The sequence below is a fragment of the Phaethon lepturus genome, unplaced genomic scaffold (assembly GCF_000687285.1).
Source record: "Phaethon lepturus isolate BGI_N335 unplaced genomic scaffold, ASM68728v1 scaffold4944, whole genome shotgun sequence".
NCBI classification, from domain to species: domain Eukaryota; kingdom Metazoa; phylum Chordata; class Aves; order Phaethontiformes; family Phaethontidae; genus Phaethon; species Phaethon lepturus.
Genome location: NW_010533842.1, coordinates 41,614 through 56,952, shown reverse-complemented (window position 1 = coordinate 56,952; position 15,339 = coordinate 41,614). Strand labels below are relative to the sequence as shown.

The following is a 15,339-nucleotide window of genomic DNA, read 5'->3' as shown; positions in this document are numbered from 1 at the left end:
CCTGTAACATGTAAGTAAATAAAAAACAGTCTTAAATCTTTGTATTTAATGGTTGCATGTCTGATTTCTAGATTTTATGTGTATCATTTGGAGCATTTTTATTTGTTTGTTTTTCGCTACTCTTTTCTTCATCTCATACCAAGCTAAGGTTAAGCATCATCTTAACTGAAAGTACAATGAAGCATTTCAGATGTGCTTTGTAACCTCAAAGCAGTAAGTTGCATGTGTACTACATTCAAACGAGTTCATTCAGTCATTCATTCAGTCATTCATTTTTTGTAGTCCGAGAAATGAATGAATTTAGAATAGTGGTATGTTTGTCTTTCATCTGAGATCTAACAAATTAATAAGAAGGGCAATAGAGGATTGTTTCATTCCAGAAATTGAAGCTGTTCCTTAAGTTATAAAATATTATTAAAAACACATGGACATCAAGAACTATCCAGATGCTCATTAGTTTTGTCAGCTCTGTATTCTCTGGGATGCCTCATTTATACTTTTAATACCTTTAACTTTATTTTCTCTTTTATTTAACAAGGATAGATGGTACACTTCTAACACGTTCCGCTGCAGTATATTTTCAAACTGTGTTAAAATACTGTTTATGTGGCAGTGGCATGTCATCCTTGCAGTTGTTGGTTCTGGAGTATGTAGGCGTACTGTTGACAGAAGAATAGAGGACCTCAGAAGATCTGGGGATTGAGTATGCCTGTCAGTACAATTAGGTTTAGTTGTTTTAATCATTTTGAGAACTAATTGTCATGCTCCTGGCGCTCAGTTAAATCCTGGTACATTGACGGTTGCCAAGAATCAAGCTCTTCATACATCCAAGTAGCATGAAGCTGAATAAGTAAAAAATGCAACTTTTCCGTTCGGTATTTGTGATTTCTAGTTGCAGACTGTATTGTTTAGAAATGTTTTCTCTAGCCCATGGTTTCTTTTAAGATGAAGTTTAGTTGTCTGTTACTAACTTGCTTATCTTTATTTTGTATTTTCAATATATTAAAAATACCCTTTTATGAAAGATGAACATAGCTAGAAGGTGAAATTTTACCATACAAGTAACTACTGTCCTCAGGTCTTTTATAAGACTGCTGTGACCTGACGTTCTGTTGCTCTGTATCTTTTGAGTATCATCAGAGATAAGTATTTCCGAAATCATATTAAATTTTAACAGACGGATGTATTTCTCTCCATTTGGTGTAAGTTGCTTCCTTTCTTGCTAGTCAGTTAGTGACCCCTAGCCCTAAAACATCCCCAAAGAAACACTAACATGGAAATAAACAGACGGAAAGAAGGAACTTCATATAAATGCATGTGTGAGAGGGGGAAGATGTATTTTCACTGTAAATATTTTACAGATCATAAGGAAAAACATTAGCATAAACCTTGTGCAAATATTTCACATAACTTCATTATATTCTCAGCTGTATCTTAGAGTTCTTTAAGAAACTTAAGTAACCCAGTAAAAATAGTTAGTGTGATGCTTTGTAATCACGGTAAAAATAGTCAATGCAGAATGGTTTTATGCTGGCATCTTCAAAAATTAACATTGCAGATGCAGAAACAGAAGCTACTATGATGAGAAACTTTGAATGTTAACAAGAATTTGCTTTCTAAAGAATTGCCAAGTGGTTTGATTTTATAATGCTTTTGAAGTGGTGCTACATTTCTTTCAAACAATGAAGTAAAATTGATTCTGGGAATAAGTTTGGTATAGAGACTTACAGAAATTGCCTTTGCTGTTGATTCTTAAAATAGTCAATCTACTTTCAGAACAGGTTATATTGTATATACATCAGTATATATATGAGGACAAGTTTGTCCCCATCACCTCTTAATAAAAAATAAATCAAAACCACTACACACTGCAGAGGGAGAAAACTAACTTCTTCTCTTAGGAATATCATTCCTAATGCAATGAACAGAAATTATAGCTAAAAATCCCTGAACACCTTTTCCCAGCATGGGCTGCTTTAGATTAGCTCAACTCATTCCTTCTCTGCTCCTCTTTGACAGCCATGTTCACTTCCCTCCATCTGGTGAGGAAATGAAGACCTCATGACCAGTCTGGTCAGCAGAGCACGTGGCACCTTTAGCAAACACCAATTTGCATCTCCTGCAGGGTGGAGCATTTTCATCAAATGCTTTCAGCTTTTTGTAGGGATGAGGTGCCAGGTCAGTGTAATGTCAAATCATCCTTCCAGCGCTTTTGAAGCATGTGTATTCTGTTTATTTGTGATGCCAGTTGTGGACAGTCCTCCATTTGCCAGAGAGGAGCTTTTGCAAGTGCAGTAAGCAGTAGGTGTTTCCATGAACTCTGCATGTCTGGGACCATGGTGGGAAATCCGTTTTTTGGCCTCCCTGCATACAGTCCTGCTTCTCGTGCTCAAGGAGCCAACATGCAAACATGCCTAACTTGGATGACTGTTGAGGTTTTTCTTCCAACCCACCTAAAGTGTGTGTGCAATTGAGTATCTGGTTTGCATGTCAGATGGTGCCTGAGTGGTGTGAATGCAGAGACTGAGACTGGGTCAGAAAGCAAACCCATCTTCCCACTCCTGCATCATTCAACTACCACAACAAGCTTCCCAAAACAGTGCTTTCACTAGATGCAAAATACATGTGTCATCATTTCAAAAAGGAAATTCCTTGTGTTACCTACTAGCTGATTTCACACGGCTATTTCTGTGATAAAAATCAGTGAGTATTGTGAAGAGTTTGCTGCATACGTGGTTTTGGCCTCTTGTGTATAAAGCTTAGCCATGTACTGGAGGGTTGGTTTTCATAAGTTGAATTCATATTTTGTCTTTAAATGGTCTAAAATTGTTTTTGAAACCCCTTCATTAGAAGTAGCACTAAAGCCATCAAGTTCTCAAGCAGATAGAGTAATTTAAGGGTAAAAATCCTGAGGTACAATATATATTCAGGTCTAGGTTCAAAGCTGAATGAAAGAATGTGTATCCCGTTGCTAGCCTGTCTGAATGCTCAATTGTTAAAGAAAAAGGTGTGGTTTGATTTTGGGGAGGAGAAGGAGGCAAGTACAACAGATGCCATGGAATAGTACAGCTGAGAGCAGTTAGTAATCATTACTCGTATAGTCCAATCCCAGCAGAAAATTAATACAATTCTTCAATGTTTATGGATGATGCGAATGGTATTTTGTCTCCCAGACGAAAGCAAGTGGATGCTAGGAATGATGTATTCCTCTGATTTGTTACCTAGAAAGTACTGTACAAGCAGTACAGTACATGCTACAGTGATCTGTAGCATATGTGCTGTGGGATAGTTCAGGGCACCATTATTCAAAACACACCCAACAGCCTTCCATTGGTGCTATCAATAAATGTAATCCTATATATTCAGTTGTGGTGGTTTATTTATTTATTTTGAACTGCTGATGACACTCATTCACTCTCAGAGTTGAGATAGGGATCATCAGTCTGAATGTGTTTATATAAGCAGTGGTTGATTGCCTTTTAGAGGGTAAATGGCAAGAAATGTTTATTCTTCCCCACCAAGTTGAACAGTTTCCTAGTATGACTTTTTGGGGAGAAAGTTAAAGATTTACCAAAATATGCTGAATTAGAAGGAAGATTTTCAATAATATGGTACATAAAACATAAAAACTGACAAGTACAAATCATATTTTGATTACCTATATGATGGTATGGCAGTGTATGTTTGTATGTTAACATGTGTCTGGTAGATTTGAGAGCTGTATTTCTCTCCATTTGATGTAAGTTGCTTCCTTTCTTGCTAGTCAGTTAGTGACACCTAGCCCTAAAACATCCCCAAAGAAACACTAACATTGAAATAAAACTGTGGGAAATCTTTTTTTTTTTTTTTTTTTTAAAAAAGTGTGTGCAAAGTAATTTTGTTAATCAAAGACTGTAAAACTCAAAAATCTTGGAAGGCGAATGGTATAACTAATCAAGTAAACACCAATTGTTGAGCTACACTGAAAGAAAGCCAAGCAGAACAGCCAGAAGCTCAACAAAGGTCCCTCTGGGAAAAGTAAAATAAGAGGAAGAAAAAACTGCTGGTATGCCCATATGGCCCCAAACCTATTTCTTGCATGGAGGCAATTCCAGTTAAATGATGTTCGTGGTGATAGCTTCTCATTAGCTCTATTTTGCATTGCCCAGGCAGTTCCCACTTGCACAGCATGTCATTAATTGCAGGAGAGCTGCCTGCCTGAAGGTTTACTCAGCATCCATAGGACATTAAGGATCTTTCCTTGATTTTAATCGTGAGAACTTCACTTTAGCAGTTGATGAGATCCAAAAGCTTGGGGAGTAGTGCACAATTAACATCCTTTTTTCTGTCCTCTGTAGGAAAGGGATTGACAGCGTAGTACTCTCAAAATCATGTATAGTCCTCTGCAATCCAAGTGTCATTTCCTTCCAGATGTGAGATGTATTTAGGGAGTCTAAGAGCTAACATGGGAAAATAGCACGTTCCTCAGCAGTGGTTTTCCTCGATCAGTTGTGCCTGGAGGGGACAGTGCTGCATCGAAAGCGCAACAGAAGCCCGTGGGGACCTCTGCTAATTATTCTGCTTCCCTTGCAGACAGCCCAGTCTCTGGTGAGCCCAACCAGAGTTGCTGGCTCCAGCAGTGTGGAGCCATGGCCAGACCTGGCAGGACAGACCCCTGCTGTCATCGTGTGCCTTTTGAGAAGGGTATCAGTGATATGAGTGAACCTGTAGCCTGTTAGAAGTCTATAAAAGTTTTACTAATTAATTTAGGTTTCAGTATTTTATTCTATCCCTCAGAGAAAGCACCAAAACTGATGCACTAGGTTACAGAAGGCTTGCTGTAAACCTACCAGTGAGTGCGTGCTACTGACTCCAGTCCTGAATTCCACTTTGTTGCGTTGATCCTGCGGGTGTTTAAATGCAGCAGAGCCACCCTCTGGACAGCCCAAAACGCAAGCACAAGAGTTGCCTGTCTTGGCTAACATAGAGAGGAGCCTTGAAACCATAAAGCTTGAAGTGTGAAAGGCACTATATCCAGGGTGACCGTTTAACCAGACGTTAGGTCAAGCTGTAGATGGAGACCTGGCTGCATAGTTGCTGATAGGGAGGCACAAGAACGGCAAGAAAGAAGACCAAAGGGAGACTGCGCAGCTCTTGCATGCAGAGGTGTGAACTTGTGTTGCTCTGTTTCGTGCTATTACATAGGGTCGCTGGGGTTTGGAGGGGAGGTGGTTATTTGTTGTCTTTCCTCTGACTGAAGGAAAGGTCCTCTCAAAAGTACTTGTGACAGTTGTCAATGTAAAACGTGCAGATGGTTTTGATCGGGAGAAGAAACTGTGTTGTGTTGGTGCTTGCAAATGAAAGAAGCTGGTGGGAGGTGAGTTATAATGCAGCTTTTCTTTGTAGTCTTCTGGGAAAAATCCACAAGGCTTACCTGCAGGTGAAAAGAGAAGCCTATGGTGAGAGTGCTGGTTCATTGCAACAGGATGTGGTTTGCAGCATCTCTGGAGGCGCTTGTGACTTCACCGATGAAGGGCCGGAAGCTGCCTGGGAGTCCATCACCCTGGGCCTCCAAAGGCAACCTCAGTCACCTGCAGTGCAGGATATGACGGCAGAATTTCACTTTGAAATCAAAGGCAGAGATATCTAATCATGCTTCTGGCAGGCTCGGGGAGCTGAGTGACCTTTCTGCCAGCTGTAGATCATTCGGTGTGTTTTTTTAAGACTGAGATACTGTTCAGTTACAGCACTGACAATAACACACTGTTTTTTTCCTTGCAACGCAGAAGAATTTAAGCACAATTCTAGTGCATGCTGCTGTATGTGATGTCCCCAGCAGTTACCCATAGGACACAAAAGTCGCTTCAAAGTTGCACCAAGTTGCAATACAGGATTTCAGACAATTACTGCCTCCTGGGTACCCTCACAGACTTTGATGAGACTTTGATTCCTATTCTGTGCTGTCAGGAACGTGTAAGGCCAAAGGTAGATCTGAAAAATTCTGCTACCTGCAGCAGACTCTGCAAAATCAAAGGTAACAAAAAGATACTTGAAAGGAAGGATTAGGAAGGAGAACTAGAAATTCAGGGATTGGTTGAGTCATACACAGGGAAGTTCCAACAGAGTTTCATGTTTTGTTACATGTCCATAGCACTGTGTGCCTCTGTCTCTGCTTGTTAACATACTGTGGGTGGACATAGACCTTCACTCATGGTGATTTTTTCCTTCTGAGACAGCAGAATCCTTCTGTAGTCCCTAAACAAATCCCCATCAAAACCAGAGGAGAGGTTGATGTGGAGTTCAGGGGGTCTGCGTTTGTCTTTATGGGGGGATTATTGCATCTTTTAACATTTGAAATGCAATAAGCCTGCTACTAACAAGAAGAGATAAGGGCCGCCCTCTCTGCCTATAAAAAGGCACAGTGCAAAATATACGGTGAAAGATGAATGCAACTGCAAAGATAATGTCTCTGTGGTTGCTATAGTTTCTAATTCAGCACTTGAGAAAAGTTTTTGCATTCAGCACAAAACACTTCGGGTGAGAATGTTACAAACAGTATTTAAGATGCTTGAAGTTAAACACTGAATTGAAGGATTAATTTTAAATGTTGGAATGTTAACTAATTTTTTTAGCACTAAAATTAAAGCAGATGTCTTCACTGTGGTCAGTTATGCTTTGAAAATGCATTTTGAAGGTATTTAAAAAATATGTTACTAGTAATAATAGGTGCAATAGAAAATTATTCAGAAAAATCATCCACCCACATTTATAAAAAGTAAAAAATGAAGTCCCTTCTAAATCACTGTAGAGATCTGGAGACCAACTGAATTAAGCATGAGCTTGTAATGCTTAGAGACCACTAATATCAGAGAGCTCCTCTTTATTCCAGGGTATGTACATACATATTGTATATTTTTTTTATATATATGTGTGTGTATGTGTATTATATACACATGTTCATATACATATACACACACACTCTCTGTATATATAGAAAATACATGTTGTGTGTACAAATTCTGCCTCTGCTTCACTGTTGGTCCAGGTGGATGTTTTAAATTAGCCCACAGTGCCCAGAGTTGTCCCGGAGGCAAGCCACCGTTCCCTTTCATTCCAAGTATATACAGGCGGGGCAAAATTAGCCTTTTTCCTCCGCGCACTAAGGGCAGAAGCAGGATGGGAAACCAACTCGGTGCAGATAAGTGCACCTAGACGTATCGGGACAATAGCGGGAAGCGGGTATTACGAAGGACGTTACTGTTATGGTAACTATCAAGCCTGGTGCCACTAAAATGGAAAGATGAAAACCAGATGTCTGTGAAGGGAATGTGTGTTACTCAAAGCACACAGGAACAAACAACAAGGCTATGTAATTTTTCCAGTCATCTTAAAAGTATTTCAAGGTGATTGATTGTTTTACATGTAAATTTTGTGTAGGAGACATATTCTTGAAGAGGGCTTGCGCGTTTGTTGCATGCTTCTGTAGAAGAAAGGCTTTCATTCATTTGGTTTATTTTAGTTTGTGTTTTTCACTTTTTTTGATTTATCCAAGTCCTTCAATAGGAGTTGGAAGTATTACAAAAACATTGTTGCTTTTTTCTAATGAATACACATGAAAAAAAAAAAGTCTGTTAATTGGTAACATCTTTTAGCTGGCATATGGCTAGCTAATAACTCAGGCTTAATTAGCAAATCTGGGGAAGAATAACTTCCTAATATGGAATTAAAAAGGCCTGTCATTGTTTTTCATCAAGATGGATGATACTGCTTGGACCTTTTTTTTCCCTTTTTTTTCCCTGTCCCAGTGGATGAGCTGTGTTTTAACACATATCTATTACAAAAACAGAGCTTGAAATTGCCATGACTCATGCTGGTAGAAAATGGAGAAACAGTGCCTTTCCAGAAAGTGTAGTTACACACTTAATAATTGTGGATCTGGTGACCTGACCTGTGTTATTTTTTCAATGGTATACACAGTAAACTTTTAATTTCCACAGACTAGCGATTGATTTTATTTTTTTTCCTCTTCAGACTTGGTCTGTGGACCCCTAGGGTCTGTGGACTACTGCAGAGGCAACCACTCACGGTGGATGAGAAAAGTAGCCTTGTACATGCTACACAGTAGTCCATATAATTGGATTTTTAAATCGGGCTGTGCGTCCATTGAAAAATGAAATGCTAGGGAGCAGGCAGAACTGCTCTTGCTCCCTCGAGACCGTTCCCTCAGTTTTCTGTTACATAGTCTTCTCACCCAGTGAGTCCGGTATCTGTCTCCAAAAGAGAGGGCATAGTCCATCAAGAGGTCCTTGCTACCGTGATGCGTTCTGCGAGCCTTACAGCAGCAGCACGTTGTTTCAGGGATCCAGCATCGTTCTTCCTCCGCTCGGCGTCCACTCGGCAACTGAGCTTCACGGCTTGGCAAAGGCTGAGCTGTCAGGTTGTGCTGATGGTTTGGAAAGAGATGGATGTAAGTTTAATTGCAGTAATTAAAGGAGAGGGCTGCATTACTCCCTCACTTGTATGGAGGTGAGTATCCTTGAAACTTCTGAAGCAGCACACTCATAACCAAGGATATAGATACCACGGCTTGGCGTGTCATTTGGGTTCAAGGAAAGGGTTTGCGGCAGAGCGATACGTGGTGGCAAGGGCAATGTTGAGTGAAGCCTTATAGCTCATCGTTGCACTCTTAACACGGGAGTTAATGTGTTTTATTATGCCACTGGTATAGTTCTCCTTTTATTAATGAATTGCTTGTCAGTCTGGTAACTCTTCAGCTCAGTGGTGTTATGTCCTATAATGTATTATTTAAAGCTACATTGGTTTTAGAATAACCTAGCTGTAGAGCTGGTTGCTTTTGTGTAACTATATCAACATGGGGACTTTTACTTTCAAGCCTGAATTTATTACTGAGCACAGTTTAAATTTCTTTTTATTGATGTAATTACAACTAAAAGGTTCAAACAAAGGACAAGCACAATTAAGTAAAGAAATCACCCAGAGAGCTGCTGGTTTTCATTTTATCATTGTAAGAGCATTTGTATGCCACACCATTTAGTGGCAATATACCCTTGACAGAGCATCAGTACCTTTGATAATTCACGCTGACCTTCAGGGCAGTCAGCACCCTCTAGGTATTTTTAGGTATTTGACTAATTTTCTCAAAGCACCTGATGTGTTATTTATGCAGTAAATTTCACGGGCACAGAGGCAGGTACATTTCTGGGGAAATAAAACTCATCTTCCCTTGCCGTAACTGCACTTTGTCCTGCATTCACTACATCGAGCTATTTATAACAAAAAAAAAAAAATCTTCTCATCTTGCACGTTTTCCCTGCATTTTTAGTAATAAAAGGAAGCATGGCAGGTCTGTTCGTGCTCTCATACGCTGCTTAGCCCCATTGCGCTGGGACATTGACAGCATTTCCAATTTTCGTCAGTCGGCACAAAAGAGAAACTTGTGCAGCCGAGCTCAGAGAAGATCTGTTCGTGGGGGATCGCAGGGTCCGTGGCTTCCTTCCGAGGGGCCTTTTCCTTTTGGCAAAGTTTATTTTCACAAGCCACAATGCCCGCCTTCAGGAGGAGTAAAACCAGCGCTAGGAGCTCAGCGCTGGCTGGCAAAACGCAGCAGCGAGCAGCAGCGGCGCGCGGCTCCCTGCACAGGATGTTTTCTGCGGTGAGTTCCGCAGCGGCGCGGGTTGAGCTGGGGGGATGCTGCCTGGTGAGGCTAAGGTAGGTGACCGCGGCTGCATGAGCATGGCCGGGCTGTCTGCGCTTGATCAATAGCGACTGTCCCGGTGTTAATAATCAAATAATGGACTCTGGCAACATGTAGTCGGTGGGTGAGCTTATACCAGTATGCTGCGGGGGGAAAGGTTTGGGTTTTTTGAAGTTTGAGGGGAGGGAGGGGTAGGTTGGTTGCCTGCCCCTGTTTGCTGCTGGGCTCAAGCAAATAGTTCTTTCTTGCGTCTGTCAAAAGGGAGGACTAAGTCATGATCCAGATTTTGACAAGAAGTGGGATGTTAAAACAAGAATCTTCAGGGAAATTTGGAAATAACTGCAGCATGAATGTTTTAACTGTTTCTCTGGTTTTTGACTAATAATTTAGGATTGTGGAAAAACGGAGGAAAAATAGGAGCTACAATCAAGGTACTGCTGGGGGAATATAAGGCGGCTGTAAATATATTACACAGGTAGTAGAAAAATACTTGAGCCTTCTGCATTAAAGGTTGACAACATCAGGATAAGGACATGCGGAAGGAGCTAATGATACCGGGCATCTCTCTCTGTGGCAAGTGAGAAGGAAGATTTGCCACCATGCAATTCATACTAATAGCTCAGGCCCCATGTCAAGTGGGTTGCATCTTAGCTGTTCTACACAGCCATGAGTTCAGCCCTGTTTCAGGCCTTGCCCTGTGCTGTCAGGAAAGAGTTACTAGGTCATCAACCCCTCTTCTTACTGTACTTGTGATTTCTAAATGAGGTTGGTGACACCTACTTGTGTTGCTGGAAGAGGCTGACTTTGCTAATGTAAATGTCCCTGAAATTGGGAAACTTTGACTCAAAGACAAAAAGTGTGTTCTTAACTCCTCCCCTGTTGGCTGGTCTGGTAGTGTCTGGCAGGGCAGCTTTTCAAAATGCGGTGTAGAGGGGTTGCTTCTCCCTCCTTAAAGCATAACTCTAACTATGCTTGGCTTATTGCTACAAAGGATCTGAGTGGGCACTTTTAAATTTAAAAAATACTTTCCCTTTAGCAGTATTTTAAACTTCTAATTTAGAAGACATGCAAAAGACACAGCTAAACAAAACAGACCCAGAAAATTTCAGCAGTGTCAGTCAGGAACAGTTTCATGTTCTGAGTGGTCTTGAAGTTGGGGAAAAAAAGAAGGACCAGAAGAAAAGAAATGACTGAATCTACTATGTTTTAGCTTCTGTTCCCTGAAACTGAGCAGCAGTCTTGCCCAGATGCCTATGGTGAAAATCTCACAAGGCACTTTTCAGTAGAACTCTGCTGACATTTTTCAGTCTTAATAAACAATGTAGAGGAGTGCATGTACTGCACTGGTGTGTAACACAGAGCAACTGTTTGCAGTGGTCTTTAAGGAAGCGAAGACCTGCGACTTTCTAGCCTTTTACATTGCTTCATTACAAAGTACTTCCAGGACCTTCCCAGTCTGAGGATGACAGAGAAGTCTGTAGAGAACCCACAAAAAATGATGGCTGTTAGGGCTGCCTTCATTCTGGAAAGAAAAATCTTCTAACACAAAGGAAAAGTGATGGAGGTCTCCAAAAGCTTTCCTTCTTTCACGGAATGAGGGATGTAAAAAGTTCTCTGGCCAGTTGTTCGTTTCTCAAAACCCTGTATAATTGTGTTTCTTCTGGTGACTGGTGCATTCAGTCCTATTTCCTGGAAATACATACATCAGGCAGAGCTGAGCTGTTAGCTGTTTGTTTTTAGAGGGTACAAGGCTAATCTGTTTCTGCAGGATGCTTTCTGGGCATGCTTCCTCTTTGGATAAGGAATTCAAAAGATTGGTGATCTCCATGTGGTCAATGTCCTGCACAAGGGTACAGGAATCTGAAAACTCATCAAAGGACATGCACAGTTTTACCCTCCCCAAGGAGTCTTTCTTAGACTGAATTGTTTTCTAAGCCTACTCAAAATATTCATTTTTTCAGACAAACCCCAACCAGCTGATGGGAGTACCTGAGGCGTATAAATGAGGGTAAAATAAACAGCAATGAGCAGAAACACTGTAACACTAATTGACCTTGTGCAGCATTTATGCTCAATCAGTGTCATTCAGTAGAAAGTCACAGGGTAGCCATGAAATTGTTGTGCTAATGCTTAACCACTGCTGATTAATGTCTTCTGCTCTCTTACCAATTAATTTTATGGAGATTTTTCACTCTGGTGGGGATAGCACAGCCTCAGATGATGATACGCTTGTCTGCAAGGAATAAAAAAAATAAAATCTGTAAGAGGTTCCTTGTAAGAGTATCCTTTGTTTGCTTTAAAGGAAAAATCTCTGATATTTCTTATCAGAAGTGTTATTGAAAATGGGATGTGCTTCATCTCCACCTGACGAGCTGAGCACCGCTGTGGTGATTGACAGCTCTGCGTCAGGCTGGCGATTCTGTGGACTGGAGCTGTCCCCTCTAAGGTTACTGTGAGCGACCCTCATTCACAGGGACTGCTCCATGCAGAAGGATGTGGGACCCAAGTATGAGTCACAAACATGCAGGCATGAAAAAAAAAAAGTCTCAAGGCTGCTTCTACACATCTTTCTGTTTTCTTGGAGGCCAAGAGAGTACGGGGCAGGAGGCTGCTTCCTCTGACTGCTCGGTCTGTAGAAGGGTTTATACAGCTTTGTTGGAAAAGCTGTGAAAATGGCCAATAGAACAGTACAGTGCTGCTTAACTTCATTCTCCCTGGAATGCAAGTATTTGTTTTTTCAGTAAGCCCTGCATAAGCTCCAGTCATCTTTCCCAACTCGAGCACTGTTAGTCTAAATTTTGGGATTTTTAGCCTAGCTGTCTGCTGTTCAGCGCTCAAGGTAAGCTGAAGCTGCTTGCAGTCTCCTATAAATGTTGCTGAAAGTGGCATATATAAGCTCAAGTGATGGATTTTGGAGAAAGTTTGTTGCTTCCACTGTATGCTCTTCTCAGCTTTTCTCTGCACCCAGCTACCTTGCAGCCTTGTCCACAGTCAGTCATCTGGCCTTTTCACCAATTTAAATGTTTTTATTCTGATGAGCTGCACACTATAAAGATTGGCATAAATAATTTTACTAAGTACAGACAGTCTTGGCCTTGTGCAAATAAAAGCAGCTGTGTGCTTGAGGAGCTTACCAGGTGTATCTGAGCGTCAAGTCTGCCTGTGTTAGCCATTGCAATGTCATTGTCAGAGCAAATTCAGGGTTAATGCCCACCTTATTTCAAGATTATGGTGGGTGTGTGTAGTATCAACTTGGGGCTCCTCTTGAGACTTCTTGGCTTACGGGCACTAGACTGCCAGACTCTGCTTTGACATCCCGAATGCCCAGGCGGCTTTGAAATCCCAGCTGCAACCAGTAACAGGGCAGAGGCTGGGCCTCTCCTGCCCACACGTAAAGACGTAAAAGAGATGTTCTTAGGGGTTGTCGTTAGAGTCTTTCTAGAAAAGATCTGTTTCAAACCCCAAAAATAATGAAGAGCGGGGCATTGTTTAGTGTGGGAGGCAGAAAGTAGCATCCAGAGCAGTGTGGAAAAAAGGTGGAGATCCCGACCTGTGTGGTAAGGGACTTTTGGGAAGAAATATGAAGCAAGAATAGTTTTTATTCCTCTCTGCTTATTTTTTGTTATTAAGTTTCTCATGAATACTGGGCTCTTGATCAAGAACCTAAGGTACACTTTGTGGTTTCACTAGCAAAATGGGTTCCTGCATCTTTTATGGTCTGTGCAATGTGTAGGAGTGAATGTGAAATACTTCTGTCCTGTCATCAAGTACATTTGCTTTGACCCAAATGTAAGTCCCACAGTGGGTACAAAGAGTGGAATCGGGTCTGGATATTGCACAGTCTGAAAGCCTCCCAGAAAGGGAGGGACAGAGAGCAGCAAGACTCCAGGAAAGGACGAGAGCCTAGGAGCAGCACTGCAGGACAAGGGCAATATCCTTAACGCCAGACATGCAAACACAAAGTGCTGACATGTTCAGGAACGTACTGAAGTTTATAAAAATCACTGCTTGTTGGCAGTATGGCTGAGAGGTAATCCTGTGTCTTGGGCTTAGGCCAGTTACGCGGAACAATTTCTGACACCAGAATTATGTTGCTTAGATGCTCAAATAGTATCTATGTTGAGGAGTATCATCTATTTCCATATGCTTTCTTACCCAGTGGTTCTTGGTGGCAGATGCAGCTCTGGCCCCAAAACTGAAGGGGATGAAGAACAACACAGGATGATCTCTAATGTCTGCCAGCCCTACGTGCGAAGGTGGTTGAGGAGGAATAGAGAAATTCCAACTCTTCTTGTAAAACTGTGCCTGATGATGATGTTTATGACTCACTTTCAATAGGCTGTCTCATATCCTTGATCTAGTGTCCTTGATAAGGCACCAGGTTGATGTAAATCAAACTGCTCACACGCACCTTGAACTGTAGAGAGTGTAAAATCTGAGTCATTCTGATACAAATACAAAACTTTCTGACATCAGAAACAAAGAAAACAAAACTCAGTACTTCGGCATTCAGCTATTTAGAAGTTGCTTTAAAATACTTAACCCCCCCTCCATTTCCTAAATTAAGTTGTGATTTGTTTCCAAAACACTAATTAATTTTAGTGGCACAGGATGACGGTGATTTTAAAATGTATTCCATCAATGTGCAGCTGTAATTCCAACAAACACCATTCAATTTACATTGTGCTTTGTCGGGTCCTAATGAGTGTTTTAAATACAAAGTGTATCTAAATTTCATAGCCCTGCAAGCTGTCATTATTATTATAAGATTATAGTAGAAGACAGTTGCACATATTAGTGAGGAAAGTAACTTATTTTTTTTTTTTTAGAGTGGTGGAGTTGTTCAAAGCTGGAGGCTGGGAAGTTAGAGACTAATATGGACTATGTGGCAAATATTTGACATTTTAACATTTCTATCGTATAGGTGTGAGGAATGTACCTATGTTTTGTCACGAATGGTTGAGATTTAATATTATTAGTGCATTTAGCCTCCACCTTACAGAAGGCTTTGTATAACTCAGTTCAGTTTCAGAGTAACTTGCATTTGCTCATTTGATGACCTAGTATGTTGGTGAACCTAGCTACACAGATAATCAGTCCCAGAAAATCTCTTTCTCTCCCATCTTTGCCTTATAAGATTAACTATTGTTGTTACACCTCCAACTCCTACCTTGCTTGAAAATTTTCTGGTTTTTTCATGTTTATCATTCTTCTAAAGAATCTCAAAGATTAGGGTTTCCATTTGCCATTTTTGAAAGCAAATCTCGATACGTAGTTGTCTCCTTGGAGAGAAAGCACCTAAACATCTTTTGACAACCCAGACTGTTGGAATCTGAACCCTCAGCTCCAAGTCTCACTGTTTGAAAAAAAACACACAACATAGTATAGGTAGCAGATGTACCTGTAAACAGTTATCCTGGATGCTTAAAAGATCTTTATCTACTAATTCTTTCTATTTTGATGCAGTGAGCATTGCAAAATAAGGGAGATGGAAAACAGTGTGATCCTAGTGTCATAAGAATCAAAGTATATGACATATGTGAGTGCTGTCTCATCTTTTGCATCCCACGAGCTTGTATGTGAAGACTGAAAATAATTTGCACTGGAAAATCACTGGAAAATTTTCATTTCATTTTACTGCTGTG

At 40.8% G+C, this 15,339-nt stretch overlaps 1 protein-coding gene across 1 annotated transcript in view; it reads left to right on the top strand.

The window, feature by feature from the left end:
- Positions 1 to 15,339, top strand: part of TIAM2 (T-cell lymphoma invasion and metastasis 2) — a 90,485-nt gene that overhangs the window by 60,617 nt on the left and 14,529 nt on the right. The gene's annotated exons all lie outside the window — the stretch shown is intronic.